This window comes from Triticum dicoccoides, chromosome 4A (assembly GCF_002162155.2).
Source record: "Triticum dicoccoides isolate Atlit2015 ecotype Zavitan chromosome 4A, WEW_v2.0, whole genome shotgun sequence".
Taxonomy (NCBI): domain Eukaryota; kingdom Viridiplantae; phylum Streptophyta; class Magnoliopsida; order Poales; family Poaceae; genus Triticum; species Triticum dicoccoides.
The window spans coordinates 47,565,888-47,585,870 of record NC_041386.1 but is presented as its reverse complement, the minus strand read 5'-3'; positions in this window follow the sequence as shown (position 1 = coordinate 47,585,870).

Below are 19,983 nucleotides of genomic sequence, written 5' to 3'. Positions count from 1 at the left end.
TAGGGGGGCGCGCCGTAGGAGGGGGGGGGCGCACCCCCACCCTCGTGAGTAGGGTGTGGGCCCCCTAGCCTTCATCTTTGGCGAGGATTTTTCTTTATTTATTTTAAGATGTTCCGTGGAGTTTCAGGACTTTTGGAGTTGCGCATAATAGGTCTCTAATATTTGCTCCTTTTCCAGCCCAGAATTCCAGCTGTCGGCATTCTCCCTCCTTATGTAAACCTTGTAAAATAAGAGAGAATAGCCATAAGTGTTGTGACATAAAGTGAAATAACAGTCCATAATGCAATAAATATCGATATAAAAGCATGATGCAAAATGGATGTATCATCACACAACGGAATGCATGAGTACAAAAAATCTATTGCACAAGTCTCATAGTAATAATGAGCACCGAAGAAAGGTATCGGTGGGGGTACTATTTTCTTCGAAGATGCTTCTTACACTTCGTCTGTAATATAACATAAGTTCCCTAAGCGCGCTTTGTCTGTTACAGCCTTATGGCCCGGTTGCCTGTGAACTTTAAACAAGTCTCGCAGTGCAACGCCGGACACCTTTAGAGATTCGGCAAAAACATTCCCGGATATTGCTATATATGCATCGGTTTCGAATTGTGTCTTCGGTCAATAGTTGGGTTGCCCGGCTCTTGCACTTTCTTCCTACGTTCCACTTTGTTCGGCTAGGTGTGCAAAGGGAGAAGCACTGTGATTGTGCTTCCAGCTCACATGGTTAAGCACCTCAGTGGAGAAAGCCAAAAACTGACTGTCACAATAAGCGTAAACTGGTCAGTGATCCGATGACTGTGTTAAATGATGGGCCATTCATAACCGTGGCCGAAGTGTTTACGGCTTGACCTTGACTGTCGCTGAACACTATCGGGGGCTATTAACTGGCCTCCCAAACTAAAATCCTCAATATTTTGCTTTTACATTAGGTCTGAGGTTTCATGATCATGCTTAGCATGACAACCCAAAGAAAGGGACCGATAGCGGGACTATTTTCTTTGGAAGACATTTCTTATGTTAAACAGTAATATAACATATCTCTCTGCGTACCTTTGTTTATAAAACCGTATGGCTAGATTGCCTTGTTTGTCGTAAATCTTTGCCCTCATAAAGGCTTTATAAAGTAGGACAAACACTCCTCGGCTACTAGCTGAGGAGGTGGAAACCGAGGGTCGGTCAACAAAGTTTTGTACAATGCGGATTCGAGCATTAATGATGTAAAGTACTTGGATACATAGAGTCATTACACATAATTTGTGATTTTACTATGGATATCGATCCTTAATTCGGCCACCCGTGCCCGCATTAAGGCTCGGGGGCTACTGGGCTTCGGGCTTATTATTTAAACATATTAAAGGGGCACATCGATCCCCTGATCTGGTGTTGCCACCCGACCACTGTCTCGGGGGCTACTGCATTGCCTATTCAATGCAGAAAATTTTAAGTGCAATACAGTTGCCGAGGAGATTTTGATCCTCAGGTTGGTCGGCCGCACCCAACCTGAGTCTCGAGGACTGAGCACGCCGCTTTTTGTGTCCCGAAGTATTTTGCCGAGCTAGGACTTGATCCTCAGGCCGATTTTGCAAATCAACCTGAGTCTCAGCGGCTACTAGGATCAGCGGTCTTACGTCATCCTTCAGGTGCATCTTGGGTTTTAAACCGATACACACCTTGAGGGCTACTGGCTATATATCTCGACAGAGAATAAATTGCACCAATCAAAAATATTGACAAAAAATCGGCCCACAGTCGGGGTGGTGCACCACCTCGAAAGCAGTCCGGCATAAAGCTCGGGCGCTAGTGGCTGGCTCCATAGAGGGCATTTCTAGCATTAAGCTCGGCTAAACTCCTTCAACTTTTTTGAACCAAGGTAATATGACACCTCGTATATATTCCTGCGTTGGAGCTTGGACATAGTCCGGTGTTGGAGCTCGGATACATTCCGGCGTTGGAGCTCAGAAAGCGGTCCGGCGTTGGTGCTCAGCTGCAAAAGATACCTCGAATGCAGTCCGGCGTTGGAGCTCGGACGCAAGAGGACACTACCTCCCGGGAACAACTTCAAACCCGAGGTGTGGCATAAAAATAACAAGGCATTGATAAAAGCCGGAAACTTAAAGGGGCTCCTTGGATGTCTGACGTGTAAACCCGTTGAATGCATTTCGGCAATCCTCAAGATCGAAGATGAGAAGACTTGTTGAACCAGTTTTCAAGACCAACAACCGAAGATGAAGAATAGTTCGGAAGAATCAATGTCAGGACCCCGATTCTAAGTCACACCGATCTAGCCTGTAACACCTCATATCACTTTGCGGCCTCACGCACGGTATTCCCACGGGTGTCACCTTACCATGGCCCGGGACCATTTGCGCCTTTTGGCTCACGTCTATGATAGTGTCGCTAGCATCCATATGAAAGAGAACCCGGGCCGACATGACTAGTCATGAACCCAAAGTGGCACTATCTTACGGGGACATGCATACATGAATCAACATCGAGCATGACAGTCAGCAGCGTGTGAATCCAGGCTATAGCACATATTGGCTCATGGTATTGGAAGAACGATATACCACAGACCTCGAGGACTATCACATGGTTACTAATATCTTAAGGGAACTAGCAAATACTAACAACATGAAGTAAGTAGGGTGAATCTTGGGCTCAAGAACCCAGGAGTAGAATACCTACTACTAAATGGCATCACGAGATGCTTTCGAGAACTATGGCCAGAATCATCACACTGGGAACACCAAACATGGCTAGATTACTAGGTGACTCCCTAAAACACATAGGGTCATAATAATAGCTCCAACATATATACCGAGGCAATAGAGTACCTCAACGCACCGGTTAGTGTGCTTACTCTGACACAAAAGAACATCGGGAACACGGAGGAAAGATTTGCAAGTGCATCAGATTATTTAGAAACATGGGATGACTCAGACAACATAACGGCTGTAAATGCTCAAAATGATTTGAGACATCCTGCAAAAATGGTGGCATCACCACTCAACATCACAATATCAAGGTTCTGAGGCCAGCTATGAACATATGGAAGTAGTAGGAACTGAACTGAGGCTTGAACTCAACAATCCTAGGCAACTACGGTTTAGTAACACGTCATCCTAAGAGATAGAAGAGAAGCCTAGTTCTTAACCCTGTAGAAAGATAAGATGACTTAGATCAGAAGGTCATGAGGATAAGGAGTAAAAAGAGCCTTACGTTCCCATCCACAATCAATTCCCTTATATAACTAAAGCATTTCTAGACACGACTTCGACCAGCTTGGCTTGGTAATCCTACAGGCAGTCAGGCTCTGATACCAAACCTGTCAGGACCCCGATTCTAAGTCACACCGATCTAGCCTGTAACACCTCATATCACTTTGCGGCCTCACGCACAGTATTCCCACGGGTGTCGCCTTACCATGGCCCGGGACCGTTTGCGCCTTTTGGCTCACGTATATGATAGTGTCGCTAGCATCCATATGACAGAGAACCCGGGCCGACATGACTAGTCATGAACCCAAAGTGGCACTATCTTACGGGGACAGGCATACATGAATCAACATCGAGCATGTCGGTCAGCAGCGTGTGAATTCGGGCTGTAGCACTGGGCTAACAGGACTCCGGGAACCCGGGCTGTAGCAGGCTAGGCAGGACTCCGGATGTCACCGCGTGACATTTCCCCGAAGGAACAGACATAGGAACGAAGTGAATCACATGCCGGCCAGTCAAGTGTTCCGGAGCAGTAGTGCTGGGCTAGCAGGACTCTGGTGAACCGGGCTGTAGCGGACTAGTATGGCTCATGGAAGCACAAGACTACATTTCCCCATAAGAGAGCCTACCAAGGGTAAACAACTAGGTTGTCGGATCCCACACATACCAAGCATTTCAATCATACACACAATATGCTCAATATGTGCACTACAACATGGCATCACAACAAGACTCTACGACTCAGAGTATTTATTCATTAGGCTCCGAGGAGCGAGATATTACAAACAGGGGTCTCATGACCCAACATTCAGAGCATACAAGTCAAAGCACATGCGGAAGCTTAACATGTCTGAGTACAGACTTCTACAAATGAAAAAGGTTGACAAGCCTGACTATCTACAAGACCCTCCCAAGGGTACAAGATCGTAGCTGAGGTAACGAGCTAAACATCGAGTCCACGCGGAACTACTAGCGAGACTGAAGTCTCTTTGCAAAAACATAAATTAAGCAAATGTGAGTAAAAATGTACTCAACAAGACTTACATCAGAACTAACTACATATGCATCATTATCAACGAAGGGATGGTGGAGTTTAACTGCAGAAAGCCAGCTTTGACTCGGTGGCTATCCTGAACTACGACTGCAAGTAACTCTTTTGAGGTGGCGCACACGAGTCCACATATTCACCATATTAATACACCACTATGGATCCGCTCCCGTCTCCCTACAAGAATGCCATCCATAGCACTCACGCTTATCTTGCGCATTTTAGAGTATCCACTTTCACTTGTCTATGAACTATGCAAGGGGTCCAAGTTTCCATATCCGAGGAATCCGGCTATTCGAATAGATAATGATAACCCTGCAGGGGTGTAATTCTTCACACACGCTCTCGCCACTTATCGCCCTGTACACGTCATGTACCTCGGCAAACTTCAAGAGAAAGCCGGGCGAGGGTGTCGGCCACGACCTGACTAACCACCCAAGTCTCTCGTCTAGGTTTATCGCCTATTCGGGTTCCATCCGCAAGGAGATCCGGCCGGGGTGTCACTCACGGCCCCAAACGATGTGTGCAGGGTTCCCAAGCCCACCATCCGGGTGCCACTTGGTACACCGTGCCACTCTGCCTAGTCTGTCCCAAGCCCACCTGTACCGGGTGCCACTTGGTAGACTACTAACACTACCTACAAACACCAAAAACTAGTTGCAACTCCTGGACAGAGATCGAGTTGATTAATAAGCCGAGAGGGGCCGAGTTACCGGAACCCAATGTGTGGTAGTAACTGTTCATGGATCACAAACACAAAACTCAGTTCCTAAGAACGGCTGCAATGAGACAACCCACCATGTACTCCTACATGGCCTCTCACCGCTACCTTTACCAAATCGTGTTCACACACTTAGCTCTCAACGGTAGGACATGTTCACCATGTTCCAATCCATTCCCGATGAATCAGACCTGACTCAACTCTAAGCAGTAGCAGGCATGACAACAAGCATGAATGAGTAGGCACATCAGGGCTCAAACAACTCCTACTCATGCTAGTGGGTTTCATCTATTTACTGTGGCAATGACATGTCATGCAGAGGAAAGGGGTTCAACTACCGCAACATGTAACAGTTGAATCGTTGTTGTCCTAATGCAGTAAAAGAGAGCAAGAGCGAGAGAGTGGGATTGTATCGGAATGAACAAGGGGGTTTTGCTTGCCTGGCACTTCTGAAGATAGTATAGCTCTTCATCCGTGTCATCGATCATGTCGTCGGAAACATTGTCTTCTGAGAGGGGGCAAATACCGGCAACAGTGAGGAAACACAATCAATGCAATGCACAATATGATGCATGATCATGACATGGCAATATGCTGTTGATTGAGCTAATGCAACTAGCAACAGGTTAAATGAAGTTGGTTTGAACCGAAGATTCAAATTCAAACTCCATATGTGGATATTCAAATGCCAAACATATGATTTGCCCTATTCAGCAACTATAAGTTGTTCTAACATGCATGAAAATGATACAGATGGATAGGTTGGATTTTTCTGATCATTTTTCATATATAAATCTTTTCATTTGGAAGTTACGGTTGAATTTCTATGATTTTTTCAAAGTTTTAACTATTTTCTGGAATTTCTGAATTATTTCGAAAATAAACTAACGCCAGAAAAGATTAACTGCGTCAGCGTGACATCAGCGAGTCAACAGGGCTGGTCCAGGTCAAACCTGACCAGTGGGTCCCGCGTGTCAGTGTCATTAGACTAACTAATTTTTGTTAGTCCTAATCCTAGGTTAATTAGCAGGACGGGGCCCGCATGTCAGTGGCTCATCTAATTAGCTAAGTTAATTAACACTAACTAAACCTAACACTAATTAAACAGGCGCCTGGGCCCACACGACAGGGGAGGTCAAACCCCTGGTCAACCGGGGCTAAACCACCGACGTTTAGCCGCCAGGGATGACCAGACGCGGCGGAGGGCCGCTGGAACGGGCTCTGGGGCCCCGTTCACAGCGTGGTTGGGCATGTTCAAGAGCCCAGGCCAGCGCGCGTCGGACGGTGGCGCCAGCCGGGCATGGGGCGGCCGAAGGTGACGGCGAGGAGCTCGGCCGCGGCGGCCGGAGCTCGGGCGTGCTCGGGTTCGGTGCTGGGATGCATAACAGGGGCACGGAGAGGGGCTACGGCCTCCTGGGAGTGTGGCAAATGCGGTGACACGCTCGGTTTCGAGCCCGCGTGGCTGTGGCCACGACGGCGGCGTCATCGGCGGAGCAGAGCGCTCGGGCTCGGCGGAGATGGCGGCTAGGGGGCGCAACCGAGGCATAGAGGAGGGGGGTTAGGGGCAGGGGCTCACGACGGATGTAGTGGAGCGGACGGCGAGCTCGGAGGAGGTCGGAGCGGAACGGGGCGGCGAGAGGGATCTCCGGCAACGAGAGGTCGAGGACGAGGTCGGTGAGGGCAGAGGAGCGCGTCCGGCGACGTGAGGAGGTCGAAGACGTCGAGGCGGAGCTCGAAGGCACGGCGAGGGGTCAGGGGAGAAGGCGGTGCCGTCAACTACGGCGACGGCGGCTTACGGGCGTGTCGGCCATAGCGGGAGAGGACGAGGGAGAGAGCGAAGGGGGGGAGAGTGGTGTCCAGGGGGGTCGAGGCGGCGCTGGGAGAAGACGCGAGGCGTCGCGGTGGCCAGGCAACGCAGGTAGGCAGCCTGGTGGCGTGGCGCCCGCGCGCGCGCCGTGTGCTGTCCCTCCTCTGCCTACTGGTAGAGGTGGGTGATGACTGGCATAGGCCAGGTGGGCCGGCCCAGCCGGGTAAGTGGACCTTGGGTCCTTCCTCTCTCTCTGTTTTGTTTCTGTTTTCTATTCTTTCCTTTGTTTTGATTTAGTTTTAAAACTAAACCATTTTTGTTGCTTCTGTAAATTATTGTATGGACTAGAGATATTACTCTAGGGCCCCACAATAATTTCCAAAATTATTGGACATGTATTTATTTTATAACAGAAATAAAGCCAATTCAAATACATTATGGTTTAATTCAAAATGCCCAAATTAATTACCCTTAATGCCCTAAAATATTGGTTTGGATTTTTACCTCTTGCCAATATTTTCAGGGATTAAAGTGAACATTTCCTTGGGCTCATTTGAAGAAAATTTTAACTTGCTCATTTTTAAAAGATTTCTGAGGCTTTGGGAATTCCCTCAATTCAATTTTCCTTTGAATTTAAACATGATGCAACAACCAAGATAGTCCAAGGCCAAGGTAAAGCTAGGGATGTGACAACTCACCCCCACTAAAGAAGAATCTCGTCCCGAGATTCAAGCATGGGTAAAAAGAAGAGGGGACTCGAACTATCACAATCTTCATGATCCAACTGCTCTTCTCGAGGATGTTGATTCATTGCTTCAAATTTGAACTTGACGCCTTTGCTTTCGAAATCTTCATTCAACTCGATGACGACAAAAGAGATTCTATAGGAAGTGATCTTCTCGAAGATCGAGCAATTCACGATCAACTCACGGGATGAGACACAGTAACTCTCCTGATTTGAGACACAAACATACATCAAGAGGGATGGAAGAAACAGATGGTGAAGGTTTGATTTGGTAGGCAACAATTCCATGCTTAAATAGATGGTGAGGGGGTTTCAATCTAGCGAGGAGTTAAGTTGCCCATGATACCATAACGAGACATCTTAGGGGAGATGACTCATAGAGTTATTCCCTTAAGTGGCAAAAAGAATTACTTTTGATACGGAGATCATTGAAACTCTCTATACCAGCCTAAGGCAATTCACCAACGATCATTTGGTGAAGTTCAGAGGAATGGCATACCCGGACTAGAATGGATGATGTGGACTACCTTGTTGAAGACAACACAATGGATGCTTTTTTTCTTATCATCGAAAATGGATGGGACTCATGGTAAGTCCACTTTTGAAGATGATATTGGACAGCAACTACTGAGAAGGGCAGCCCATGGGGAATTGGCACAATGGCGGTGCAAGCTGGGAACAAAATGCAACTGTTGGGAATGTTCCAACCATCATATCTGCCTGAGATTCAGATCCGATTGGTGATAGGATACTTCAGACTCAGCATGTCTGAAAAGAAAGTTTGCAACACAAGTCGATGAGATGGCGTTGCAAGATTCTCGAGGAATGAACTAAGATAGTAAGCTCCAAAACATGAGCTGGTTCTGCTAAACACATGTGAACACGCTGTCCCAGACAAGCATGACCACATAGTAGTCTTATGATAAAACACTACCGAGTTCTAGTGGGGAACCATCATCTAGGGTAACGAAGTCTTGTGCATGACCTAGGATTTGCCCAACAACTCCTTTTCCTTGAACAAATCAATCAGTGGCTTGGTGTGCCAGGGACACATATAGAATGAAGGTTGCAAGTCTCCAAACCACATAATACTTTGCACATGTGCATGACTGACTTGGGATGATTCCATAGGAAGCAAAAACAAACCTTCTCAAATTCACGATGACAACTTGCATCATATGCACGTGAATTAGAGGAAGTCACTTCTCCCATCAAAACATAAACTTCATGATCTAGCACGAAGAAAATGCTTTCAAAAGTTTCCAACGCTAACTTAGATGTTCAACATGAATCATGGACAAGATGAAAATGTTGTCAATGGGCTCAACAACAAACCATCCAGGCTTCCATATAGATGGAATTCCACAATTAAATGAAGACGGTGATAGCATTGGTCAGACCAAAAGATATAATGGTGTATGCTCGAGGAAACAACCACGAGTAAGACAACATTACGAACATTGTTGGTTCTGATTTGATTTGATGATAGCCCATACTCAAATCAAAGTTTGGATAAGATGATAGGTCCATTAGCTGAACATGAAGATCAATCGATGAAGATATCATCTTTCTTCAGCACACACAAACACAAGGATATCCGTTTGAAAATGAACTAAGTCAGACAGCTTTTATCCTCCAACTCTCCAAGTTGTTGTTCAGCTTAACCAACTAGCTCAGGGGTATGTACCCAACACAGATTCTTGGAGAATGGCTGGTTTAGAGAAAAACCAACATTATCGCGAGCTCAACATAACGGTCATGGGACAACCTGGTGATACTTCTGAGAGGATATTTAGAAAATCACGAACCACCCATATGTTACTAAGCTCGAGAACAATCTTGCTTTTCAAGGCAAGACGATATGATCAAAAGAGAGAGGGATTGACGTAATCCTAACTCATTGATCAAAGAATGCACCAGGAAATAAAGACTAGGTAGCACAATCAGTCTTAGAGTGATGATTTAAGAACCAACGCGCTAAGAATGAAATTATTGTCCTTTAACTACCAAGCAACAAGGCTGCTAGGAGTATTGATTTCACACATCACAATTCCCTTGTCGGCATTCCAGTTACAATAACATGGGAACCGAGGAATGAACAGTGATGGCAAGAAGTATCACCGTGTCAAGAATTCATTTGAGGGTGTGTGCAATTCTCACAATACTCTTGTTATGAAAGAGGGTGATACTCCATGGTAGAACAGAACAAAAGTTGGATTGGCATTTTGATCTGCGGGATACAACTACTTTGACCCAATCCTAGATATGGACGAGGTACTGGAGTTTGTTTCTCCTAGTCATTCCAGAATAGAATGGCTTGACGGACCACAAGAATAATAGGCATTGATGAACACGGATGCACAACTATTCCTGACTATCAATTGATAGACTAGGGTCAGAATACAACTGAGGAGGGTCAACTCAAGGAACATATATCTTTCTAGGTTGTGGATGCATAGATTAGTATGTCGAACCAAGTTCAACATGTTTCTTCCGGATAACCCATGCAGAGAGGTAGGACTGGCAGAGTCAAAATTATGAATGGAGAACTCCTCAAGAGTACTCTGATTGTGATCTTTTGGTTCAAATAACTTCTGCCATATTGGCTCATGGTATTGGAAGAACAATATACCACAGACCTCGAGGACTATCACATGGTTGCTAATATCTTAAGGGAACTAGCAAATACTAACAACATGAAGTAAGTAGGGTGAATCTTGGGGTCAAGAACCCAGGAGTAGAATACCTACTACTAAATGGCATCACAAGATGCTTTCGAGAACGGTGGCCAGAATCATCACACTGGGAACACCAAACATGGCTAGATTACTAGGTGACTCCCTAAAACACCTAGGGTCATAATAATAGGTCCAAAATATATACTGAGGCAATAGAGTACCTCAACGCACTGGTTAGTGTGCTTATTCTGACACAAAAGAACATCGGGAACACGGAGGAAAGATTTGCAAGTGCATCAGATTATTTAGAAACATGGGATGACTCGGACAGCATAACGGCTGTAAATGCTCAAAATGATTTGAGACATCCTGCAAAAATGGTGGCATCACCACTCAACATCACAATATCAAGGTTCTGAGGCCAGCTATGAACATATGGAAGTAGTAGGAACTGAACTGAGGCTTGAACTCAACAATCCTAGGCAACTACGGTTTAGTAACACGTCATCCTGAGAGATAGAAGAGAAGCCTAGTTCTTAACCCCGTAGAAAGATAAGATGACTCAGATCAGAAGGTCATGAGGATAAGGAGTAAAAAGAGCCTTACGCTCCCATCCACAATCAATTCCCTTATATAACTAAAGCATTTCTAGACACGACTTCGACCAGCTTGGCTTGGTAATCCTACATGCAGTCAGGCTCTGATACCAAAGCTGTCAGGACCCCGATTCTAAGTCACACCGATCTAGCCTGTAACACCTCATATCACTTTGCGGCCTCACACACGGTATTCCCACGGGTGTCGCCTTACCATGGCCCGGGACCATTTGCACCTTTTGGCTCACGTATATGATAGTGTCGCTAGCATCCATATGACAGAGAACCCGGGCCGACATGAATAGTCGTGAACCCAAAGTGGCACTATCTTACGGGGACATGCATACATGAGTCAACATCGAGCATGTCGGTCAGCAGCGTGTGAATCCGGGCTGTAGCACCGAGCTAACAAGACTCCGGGGACCCGGGCTATAGCAGGCTAGGCAGGACTACGGATGTCACCGCGTGGCATTTCCCTGAAGGAACAGACACAGGAACGAAGTGAATCACATGCCAGCCAGTCAAGTGTTTCGGAGCAGTAGTGTTGGGCTAGCAGGACTCCAGTGAACCGGGCTGTAGCGGACTACTATGGCTCATGGAAGCACAAGATTACATTTCCCCATAAGAGAGCCTACCAAGGGTAAACAACTAGGTTGTCGGATCCCACACATACCAAGCATTTCAATCATACACACAATATGCTCAATATGTGCACTACAACATGGCATCACAACAAGACTCTACGACTCAGAGTGTTTATTCATTAGGCTCCGAGGAGCGAGATATTACAACAGGGGTCTCATGACCCAACATTCAGAGCATACAAGTCAAAGCACATGCGGAAGCTTAACATGTCTGAGTACAGACTTCTACAAATGAAAAAGGCTGAGAAGCCCGACTATCCACAAGATCCTCCCAAGGGTATAAGATCGTAGCTGAGGTAACGAGCTAAACGTCGAAGTCCACGCGGAACTACTAGCGAGACTGAAGTCTCTTTGCAAAAACATAAATTAATCAAACATGAGTACAAATGTACTCAGCAAGACTTACATCAGAACTAACTACATATGCATCATTATCAATGAAGGGATGGTGGAGTTTAACTGCATCAAGCCAGCTTTGACTCGGTGGCTATCCTGAACTACGACTGCAAGTAACTCTTTTGAGGTGGCGCACACGAGTCCACATATTCACCATATCAATACACCACTATGGACCTACGAGAACGCCATCCATAGCACTCACGCTTATCTTGCGCATTTTAGAGTATCCACTTTCACTTGTCTATGAACTATGCAAGGGGTCCAAGTTTCCATATCCGAGGAATCCGACTATTCGAATAGATAATGATAACCCTGCAGGGGTGTAATTCTTCACACACGCTCTCGCCACTTATCGCCCTGTACATGTCATGTACCTCGGCAAACTTCAAGAGGAAGCCAGGCGAGGGTGTCGGCCACGACCTGACTAACCACCCAAGTCTCTCGTCCAGGTTTATCGCCTATTCGGGTTCCATCCGCAAGGAGATCCGGCCGGGGTGTCACTCACGGCCCCAAACGATGTGTGCAGGGTTCCCAAGCCCACCATCCGGGTGCCACTTGGTACACCGTGCCACTGTGCCTAGTCTGTCCCAAGCCCACCTGTACCGGGTGCCACTTGGTAGACTACTAACACTACCTACAAACACCAGAAACTAGTTGCAACTCCTGGACAGAGATCGAGTTGATTAATAAGCCGAGAGGGGCCGAGTTACCGGAACCCAATGTGTGGTAGTAACTGTTCATGGATCACAAACACAAAACTCAGTTCCTGAGAACGGCTGCAATGAGACAACCCACCATGTACTCCTACATGGCCTCTCACTTCTACCTTTACCAAATCGTGTTTAGACACTTAGCTCTCAACGGTAGGACATGTTCACCATGTTCCAATTCATTCCCGATGAATCAGACCTGACTCAACTCTAAGCAGTAGCAGGCATGACAACAAGCATGAATGAGTAGGCATATCAGGGCTCAAACAACTCCTACTCATGCTAGTGGGTTTCATCTATTTACTGTGGCAATGATAGGTCATGCAAAGGAAAGGGGTTCAACTACCGCAACATGTAACAGTTGAATCGTTGTTGTCCTAATGCAGTAAAATAGAGCAAGAGCGAGAGAGTGGGATTGTATCGGAATGAACAAGGGGGTTTTGCTTGCCTGGCACTTCTGAAGATAGTATAGCTCTTCATCGGTGTCATCGATCACATCATCGGAAACATTGTCTTCTGAGAGGGGGCAAATACCGGCAACAGTGAGGAAACACAATCAATGCAATGCACAATATGATGCATGATCATGACATAGCAATATGCTGTTGATTGAGCTAATGCAACTAGCAACAGGTTAAATGAAGTTGGTTTGAACCCAAGATTCAAATTCAAACTCCATATGTGGATATTCAAATGCCAAACATATGATTTGCCCTATTCAGCAACTATAAGTTGTTCTAACATGCATGAAAATGATACAGATGGATAGGTTGGATTTTTCTGATCATTTTTCATATATAAATCTTTTCATTTGGAGTTACGGTTGAATTTCTATGATTTTTCAAAGTTTTAACTATTTTCTGGAATTTCTGAATTATTTCGAAAATAAACTAATTCTAGAAAAGATTAACTGCGTCAGCACTGCGTCAGTGTGACGTCAACAAGTCAATAGGGCTGGTCCAGGTCAAACCTGACCAGTGGGTCCCGCATGTCAGTGTCATTAGACTAACTAATTTTTGTTAGTCCTAATCCTAGGTTAATTAGCAGGGCGGGGCCCGCATGTAAGTGGCTCATCTAATTAGCTAAGTTAATTAACACTAACTAAACCTAACACTAATTAAACATGCGCCTGGGCCCACATGACAGGGGAGGTCAAACCCCTGGTCAACCGGGGCTAAACCACCAGCGTTTAGCCGCCGGCGATGACCAGACGCGGCGGAGGGCCGTGGGAGCGGGCTCTGGGGCCCCGTTCACAGTGTGGTTGGGCTCGTTCGAGAGCCCAGGCTAGCGCGCGTCGGACGGTGGCGCTAGCCGGGCCTGGGGCGGCTGGAGGCGACGGCGGGGAGCTCGGCCGCGGCGGCCGGAGCTCGGGCATGCTCGGGTTCGGTGCTGGGATGCACAACAGGGGCGCGGAGAGGGGCTACGGCCTCCTGGGAGTGTGGAAAATGCGGTGACACACTTGATTTCGAGCTTGTGTGTCTGTGGCCACGACGGCGATGTTGCCGGCGGAGCAAAGCACTCGGGCTCGGCGGAGATGGCGGCTAGGGGGCGCAACCGAGGCGTAGAGGAGGGGGTTAGGGGCAGGGGCTCACGATGGATGTAGTGGAGCGGACGGTGAGCTCGGAGGAGGTCGGAGCGAAACGGGGCAGCGAGAGGGATCTCCGGCGACGAGAGGTCGAGGATGAGGTCGGTGAGGGCAGAGGAGCGCGTCCGGCGACGTGTGGCGACGCGAGGAAGTCGAAGACGTCGAGGCGGAGCTCGAAGGCACGACGAGGGGTCGGGAGGGGGGGAAGGCGGTGCCGTCAACTACTGCGACGGTGGCTTACGGGCGCGTCGGCCATAGCGGGAGAGGATGAGGGAGAGAGCGAAGGGGGGAAGAGTGGTGTCTAGGGGGGTCGAGGCGGCGCTGGGGAGAAGACGCGAGGCGTCGCGGTGGCCAGGCGACGCAAGCAGGCAGCCTGGTGGCGTGGCGCCCGTGCGCGCGCCGTGTGCTGTCCCTCCTCTGCCTACTGGCAGAGGTGGGTGACGATTGGCATAGGCCAGGTGGGCCGGCCCAGCCGGGTAAGTGGACCTTGGGTCCTTCCTCTCTCTCTGTTTTGTTTCTGTTTTCTATTCTTTCCTCTGTTTTGATTTAGTTTTAAAACTAAACCATTTTTGTTGCTTCTGTAAATTATTGTATGGACTAGAGATATTACTCTAGAGCCCCACAATAATTTCCAAAATTATTGGACATGTATTTCTTCTTAACACAAATAAAGCCAATTCAAATACATTATGGTTCAATTCAAAACACCCAAATTAATTACCCTTAATGCCCTAAAATATTGGTTTGGATTTTTACCTCTTGCCAATATTTTCAGGGATTAAAGTGAACATTTCCTTGGGCTCATTTGAAGAAAATTTTAACTTGCTCATTTTTAAAAGATTTCTGAGGCTTTGGGAATTCCCTCAATTCAATTTTCCTTTGAATTTAAACATGATGCAACAACCAAGATAGTCCAAGGCCAAGGTAAAGCTAGGGATGTGACAATCGAGGAGCATCCCTAACTTGAAGACCGGTTTAGGGGGCTACTGAAGGTGTCCTGGACTAGGGGGTACTCACCACATCATCTCCCGATCTGTTAGATTGGGCCGAGGACCCCCATAGCCGTATACTCATGGGCCAGTTCGGACAGCTGCCGCATACATGGAAGATTCCACAAGACTTGGTGATCAAGACAAGGACTCTTCCCCACCGGCATATTCGGCTAGGACTCTTGTTATCCTAGGCCTTTGGTGCATTATATAAATCGAGGCCAGGCTAGTCGATACAGAATATATACAACAATCATACCATAGGCTAGCTTCTAGGGTTTAGCCTCTACGATCTCGTGGTAGATCAACTCTTGTAATACTCATATCATCAAGAACAATCAAGCAGGACGTAGGGTATTACCTCCATCAAGAGGGCCCGAACCTGGGTAAAACACCATGTCCCCTGCCTCCTGTTACCATCGATCTTAGACGCACAGTTCGAGACCCCCTACCCGAGATCCGCCGGTTTTGACACCGACAGTTAGCATGTTCTGAATGCACGTCTGGAGCCCAGTCAGCTCGCTCGAAGAGCCCCAGGCGAGGCCCTTCTCTTTCCAGGAGGTAAGCCGCAGCGGAGTTCCGGATCGAAATTCGGGCCGCCCCCAGTTGGTGTCACGCGGCTCGGTGATGTAGAACCTCCCCGACTGTCACCCCTTCATGAAGGAACCTTCGGGCCATATCACGTTGGGCATCTTGCCCACCATGGCGCCTCCGCATTCTGCCTGTTGGCCTCTCACCACCTTCGGCTTTACGTTGAAAGTCTTCAGCCATAGGCTGAAGTGAGGCGGGATGCGGAGGAAGGCCTCACAAACGATTATAAATGTCGAGATGTTGAGGACAAAGTTGGGGGCTAGATCATGGAAATCTAGCCCGTAGTAAAACATCAGTCCGCGGACGAACGAGTGGAGAGGGAATCCCAGCCCACAGACAATATGTGCGAGAAACACAACCCTCTCATGGGGTTCTGGGATATGGATGATCTGTCCTTCGGCCGGGAGACGGTGAACGATCTCCTTGGCCAGGTATCCGGCCTCTCGAAGCTCCTTGATGTCCTTCTTCTTAGCAGAAGAAGCCATCCACTTGCCACCTGCTCTAGATCCGGACATGGTGGAGTACTTTCTTGAGTGGGAAAAAGATGAGAACTTGAGTGCTGGAGCTCAAGAGTGGAAAGGCGGAAGAAGAGAGAAAGCGTGGGAGAAGAAAGGGGAATCTTATCTCCTTATAAGGACAGTGAATATCGAACGCCACCCCACTCGCCTCAAAATTCGCCTGCTCCCGAGGGCTGTGTAAACGGCACGGTTGGGTTACCCACACCCATATTGATGAGAATCCCATAATAAGGGGACATGATCTCTACTTTGACAAGATGTGCCAATGACAACCGTGTCTCGAAACATGGAGCCGCATGCAAAAAACGGTTCGAAATTATGACCGGATGGACGTGATGTCATGTTGTAAAAGTTGTCATCGGATTGAACTCGTGTATTATTATATCCTCTCTATGGTTGTGTGTGGTGTGTGTTACAGGATCGGACACGATCAATTCGTCCGAAGACTATTTTGGAGTTTGGAAGGAGGAACCCGCCTTGCAATGCCGAAGACAGCACTACGCGCCGGATACCTTGTCATTGAAGCCAGGTTCGGGGGCTACTGAGGGAGTCCTGGACTAAGGGGTCCTCGGGCGTCCGACCTATTAGCCATGGGCCGAACTGATGGGCTGTGAAGATACGAAGACTGAAGACTGCACCCGTGTCCGAATGGGACTCTCCTTGGCATGGAAGGCAAGCTTGGCGACCGGATATGTAGATTCCCTTCTTGGTAAGGACCTTGTGTAACCCTAGATCCTCCCGGTGTCTACTAAAACCAGAGGACTTAGTCCGGATAGAGGACTCATTATCATAGCCATACAAGCTAGACCTCTAGGGTTTAGCCATTACGATCTCGAGGTAGATCAACTCTTGTAATACTCATATTCATCAATATCAATCAAGCACGACGTAGGGTATTACCTCCATAGAGAGGGCCCGAACCTGGGTAAACACCGTGTCCCTGGTCTCCTGTTACCATCGACCTTAGATGCACAGTTTGGGACCCCCTACTCGAGATCCGCCGGTTTTGACACCGATAGTCGTCTTCGGCTCGCCGGACAACTTTTGAAGCAAAGACTTGATCTTCAACATTGTCCCGTTCTGCAACGGCTTCCATCCACTGCTCGGGCGGACCGATTTTGCTCATTTCAATGTGGTCCCACACTACGCCTATCTAAAACTTAAGATGCCCAGTCCACGCGGCGTCATCACAATTAACGGAAACACGAGCTGCTCCCTCCACACCAAGGAGCAGACCGCGGCCATCGCAGCCGAAGTATCAAGCGGCCGCTTCAAGCCGCATATCTCATGGGCCATTAAGCCACCAACCCCTATTACACAGGACCGACTGATTTTAAAGCTGGATTAGCAGTCCCGCCTCCGTCGTTCACCATATATACCCGCGGAGTTTGTATCACGCATGCATAATTATGCACTTAAAGTACCTTGGTCATCGGTGGAGGCACAATGTGGACAGGCCTACAATACGGTTCACCCTCCTACAACCTTTCCTTCTTTCTAACCTTATCTTATATTCGCCACAGGTGACTAAAAACGGTTCATCTTACGGACCTACCAGGACTCTTTTTGAGCCCAGTTTAATACAAATAACCAAAGATCACTCCTTTTAAGGAATACTTTTCGCTGAGGCAACGGCAACACAGACGTGCGACAAGAGGTCAAGAAAATTTTCTGTAGACCAAATACTCTATTTAAAACCTATATAGAGCCTTTTTCCCCAGCCTTCGACCCTGGCATGTAAAATGGCCTGGGTAGTGGTGTTATAATCTGTAAGACTGTGTTCGACGTATCAATCAGATTCCAGTGAACATAATCCATCTCCAGTATTTGCTTTTCCTCATAGAATTGCATTTTTCGGTTGTTTCACGCACACACGTCGGCAGAAATCGCCAGGGGCTCGATACGGCAACATATGGGTTGCCGAAAAAGTCCGAACAGCTCTACAACATACATCGGCGTCGCGAGTTTGGCATTATATGCATCAGCTCTGAATCATGTCTTTGGTCAATAGTTGGGTTGCCCGGCTCCTGTGCTTACTACCTTACGTTCCGTCTTATTAGCTAGGGTTGTAAAGGGAGAACTACTGCAATTGTGTTTCCGGTTCACCTGGTTAAACACCTTAGTAGAGAAAGTCGAAAACTGACTGTCATGATGCAGCGAGAGCTGGTCAACCACTCAGAGACTAATTAGAATCTGTTGCAATTCCTTCCATACTACACGAAGGACCATTCTTTATTTTTTTGGTCACCTATGTAACACAACCGTGTTCGGATCACCGGTACATACCATGGGCTACATCGTAGATCCACCATAAAACTCCTACGGCTAAGTGAAAGTGTTAAAGCCCTATAGTCTGGTTGCCTAGTTCGCCGCACTGACACCTCCGTTACAGACCAAGACGTTGGGTCAAGAGCGATCAGATGCTAATCCGAACACCCCCGTATTATATGCGAGGGCTGAAGCCGACAACTGGAAAACTTTCAGATTATAAAAAAATAGCCACACGGGAGGAAATAACTTCTAAGCCAAGGTATGAATATAAAACAGCCTTAATGTATCATAGTATTGTTCTCACAATCCGGGTGCATCTATTCGAACACAATACCCTTCGAGCACTGACCCTCTATCAAGAGGGCGCCCTCTAGGACATCCTCCAAATAATGCTCAAGCGTGCGGTGGTCCGTGCCACCGGGTGGGCCCTTAGCCGCAACATCGGTGGCCTTCATCTTTGCCAGTACATCTTGACGCAGGCGAAGGCCATCCGAGCACCCTCTATCCACGCCGATCGCTTGACGGTGTCGATACGCGGCACTGCATCGACAAGTCACTGCACCAAACCAAAATAGCTGTTTGGAATGGGTTCAACCGGCCACAGCCGGACCACGACGTCCTTCATGGCAGCTCCGGACATCTTGTGGAGCTCGACCCACTGTGCCATCTGTTCATTCAGCAACGCTTGACGCCGTGGCACGTTGAATTGTGACCAGAAAAGCTTCTCCACGGAACGTCCTTCCCATGCTTGGAAGAACTATGTCGCGTCGGAGACACTCTTCGGCAGGTCCAAGAACGCGTCTGAAGAACTCCACAATTGATTAAGCAGAGCATACTTCGGGTCGCCGAATTTAGTCTGTAAAAAAGGGCTTACCAGCCGCTATCTCCCCAGCTTTCCGGATCTCCTCCCGAGTCGCTCTAGACTCGGATCGGGCTTCTCTCACCTCTTGTAAGGCCTTATCGAGTTCGGCGGCCTTGGCTTTGTTATCCTCCTCGAGTGATTTGCACTTGCCAGTGGCATCCCCTAGCTCTCGCTCCATGACAGATATTCTCTCCTCGCACTAGCACCGAGTGGCCTGTTCCGCCTTTAAATCAGCAGCCGCCTTCTGGGCAGCTGCATTACTCACTCTGGCTTGCTCCTTGGCCTGGGCAAGCTTGGCCCAAAGGATCTCAACCATGGTAGCACCATCTATAGTTATGCATATCACAGTGCATGGTTTTTAACTTCGTGCTCATACTATTATACATGCGTAAGCGGGCGGTCCCAAAACATACCTTGTGCCTCATCAAGCCGCCTGTTAATATGGGCAATGTCTTCATCAGCTAATTCAAGTTTCTGCTTTAAATCTCCAACTTCCGTGGCTTGGGCAGTCGCCTTTGACATAACAACCTGTTTTCAAATTAATCATGTTACTTCCTGAGCATATCTTTTTGATCCTCTGATCGCCTCCCCGTGGAAGCCGA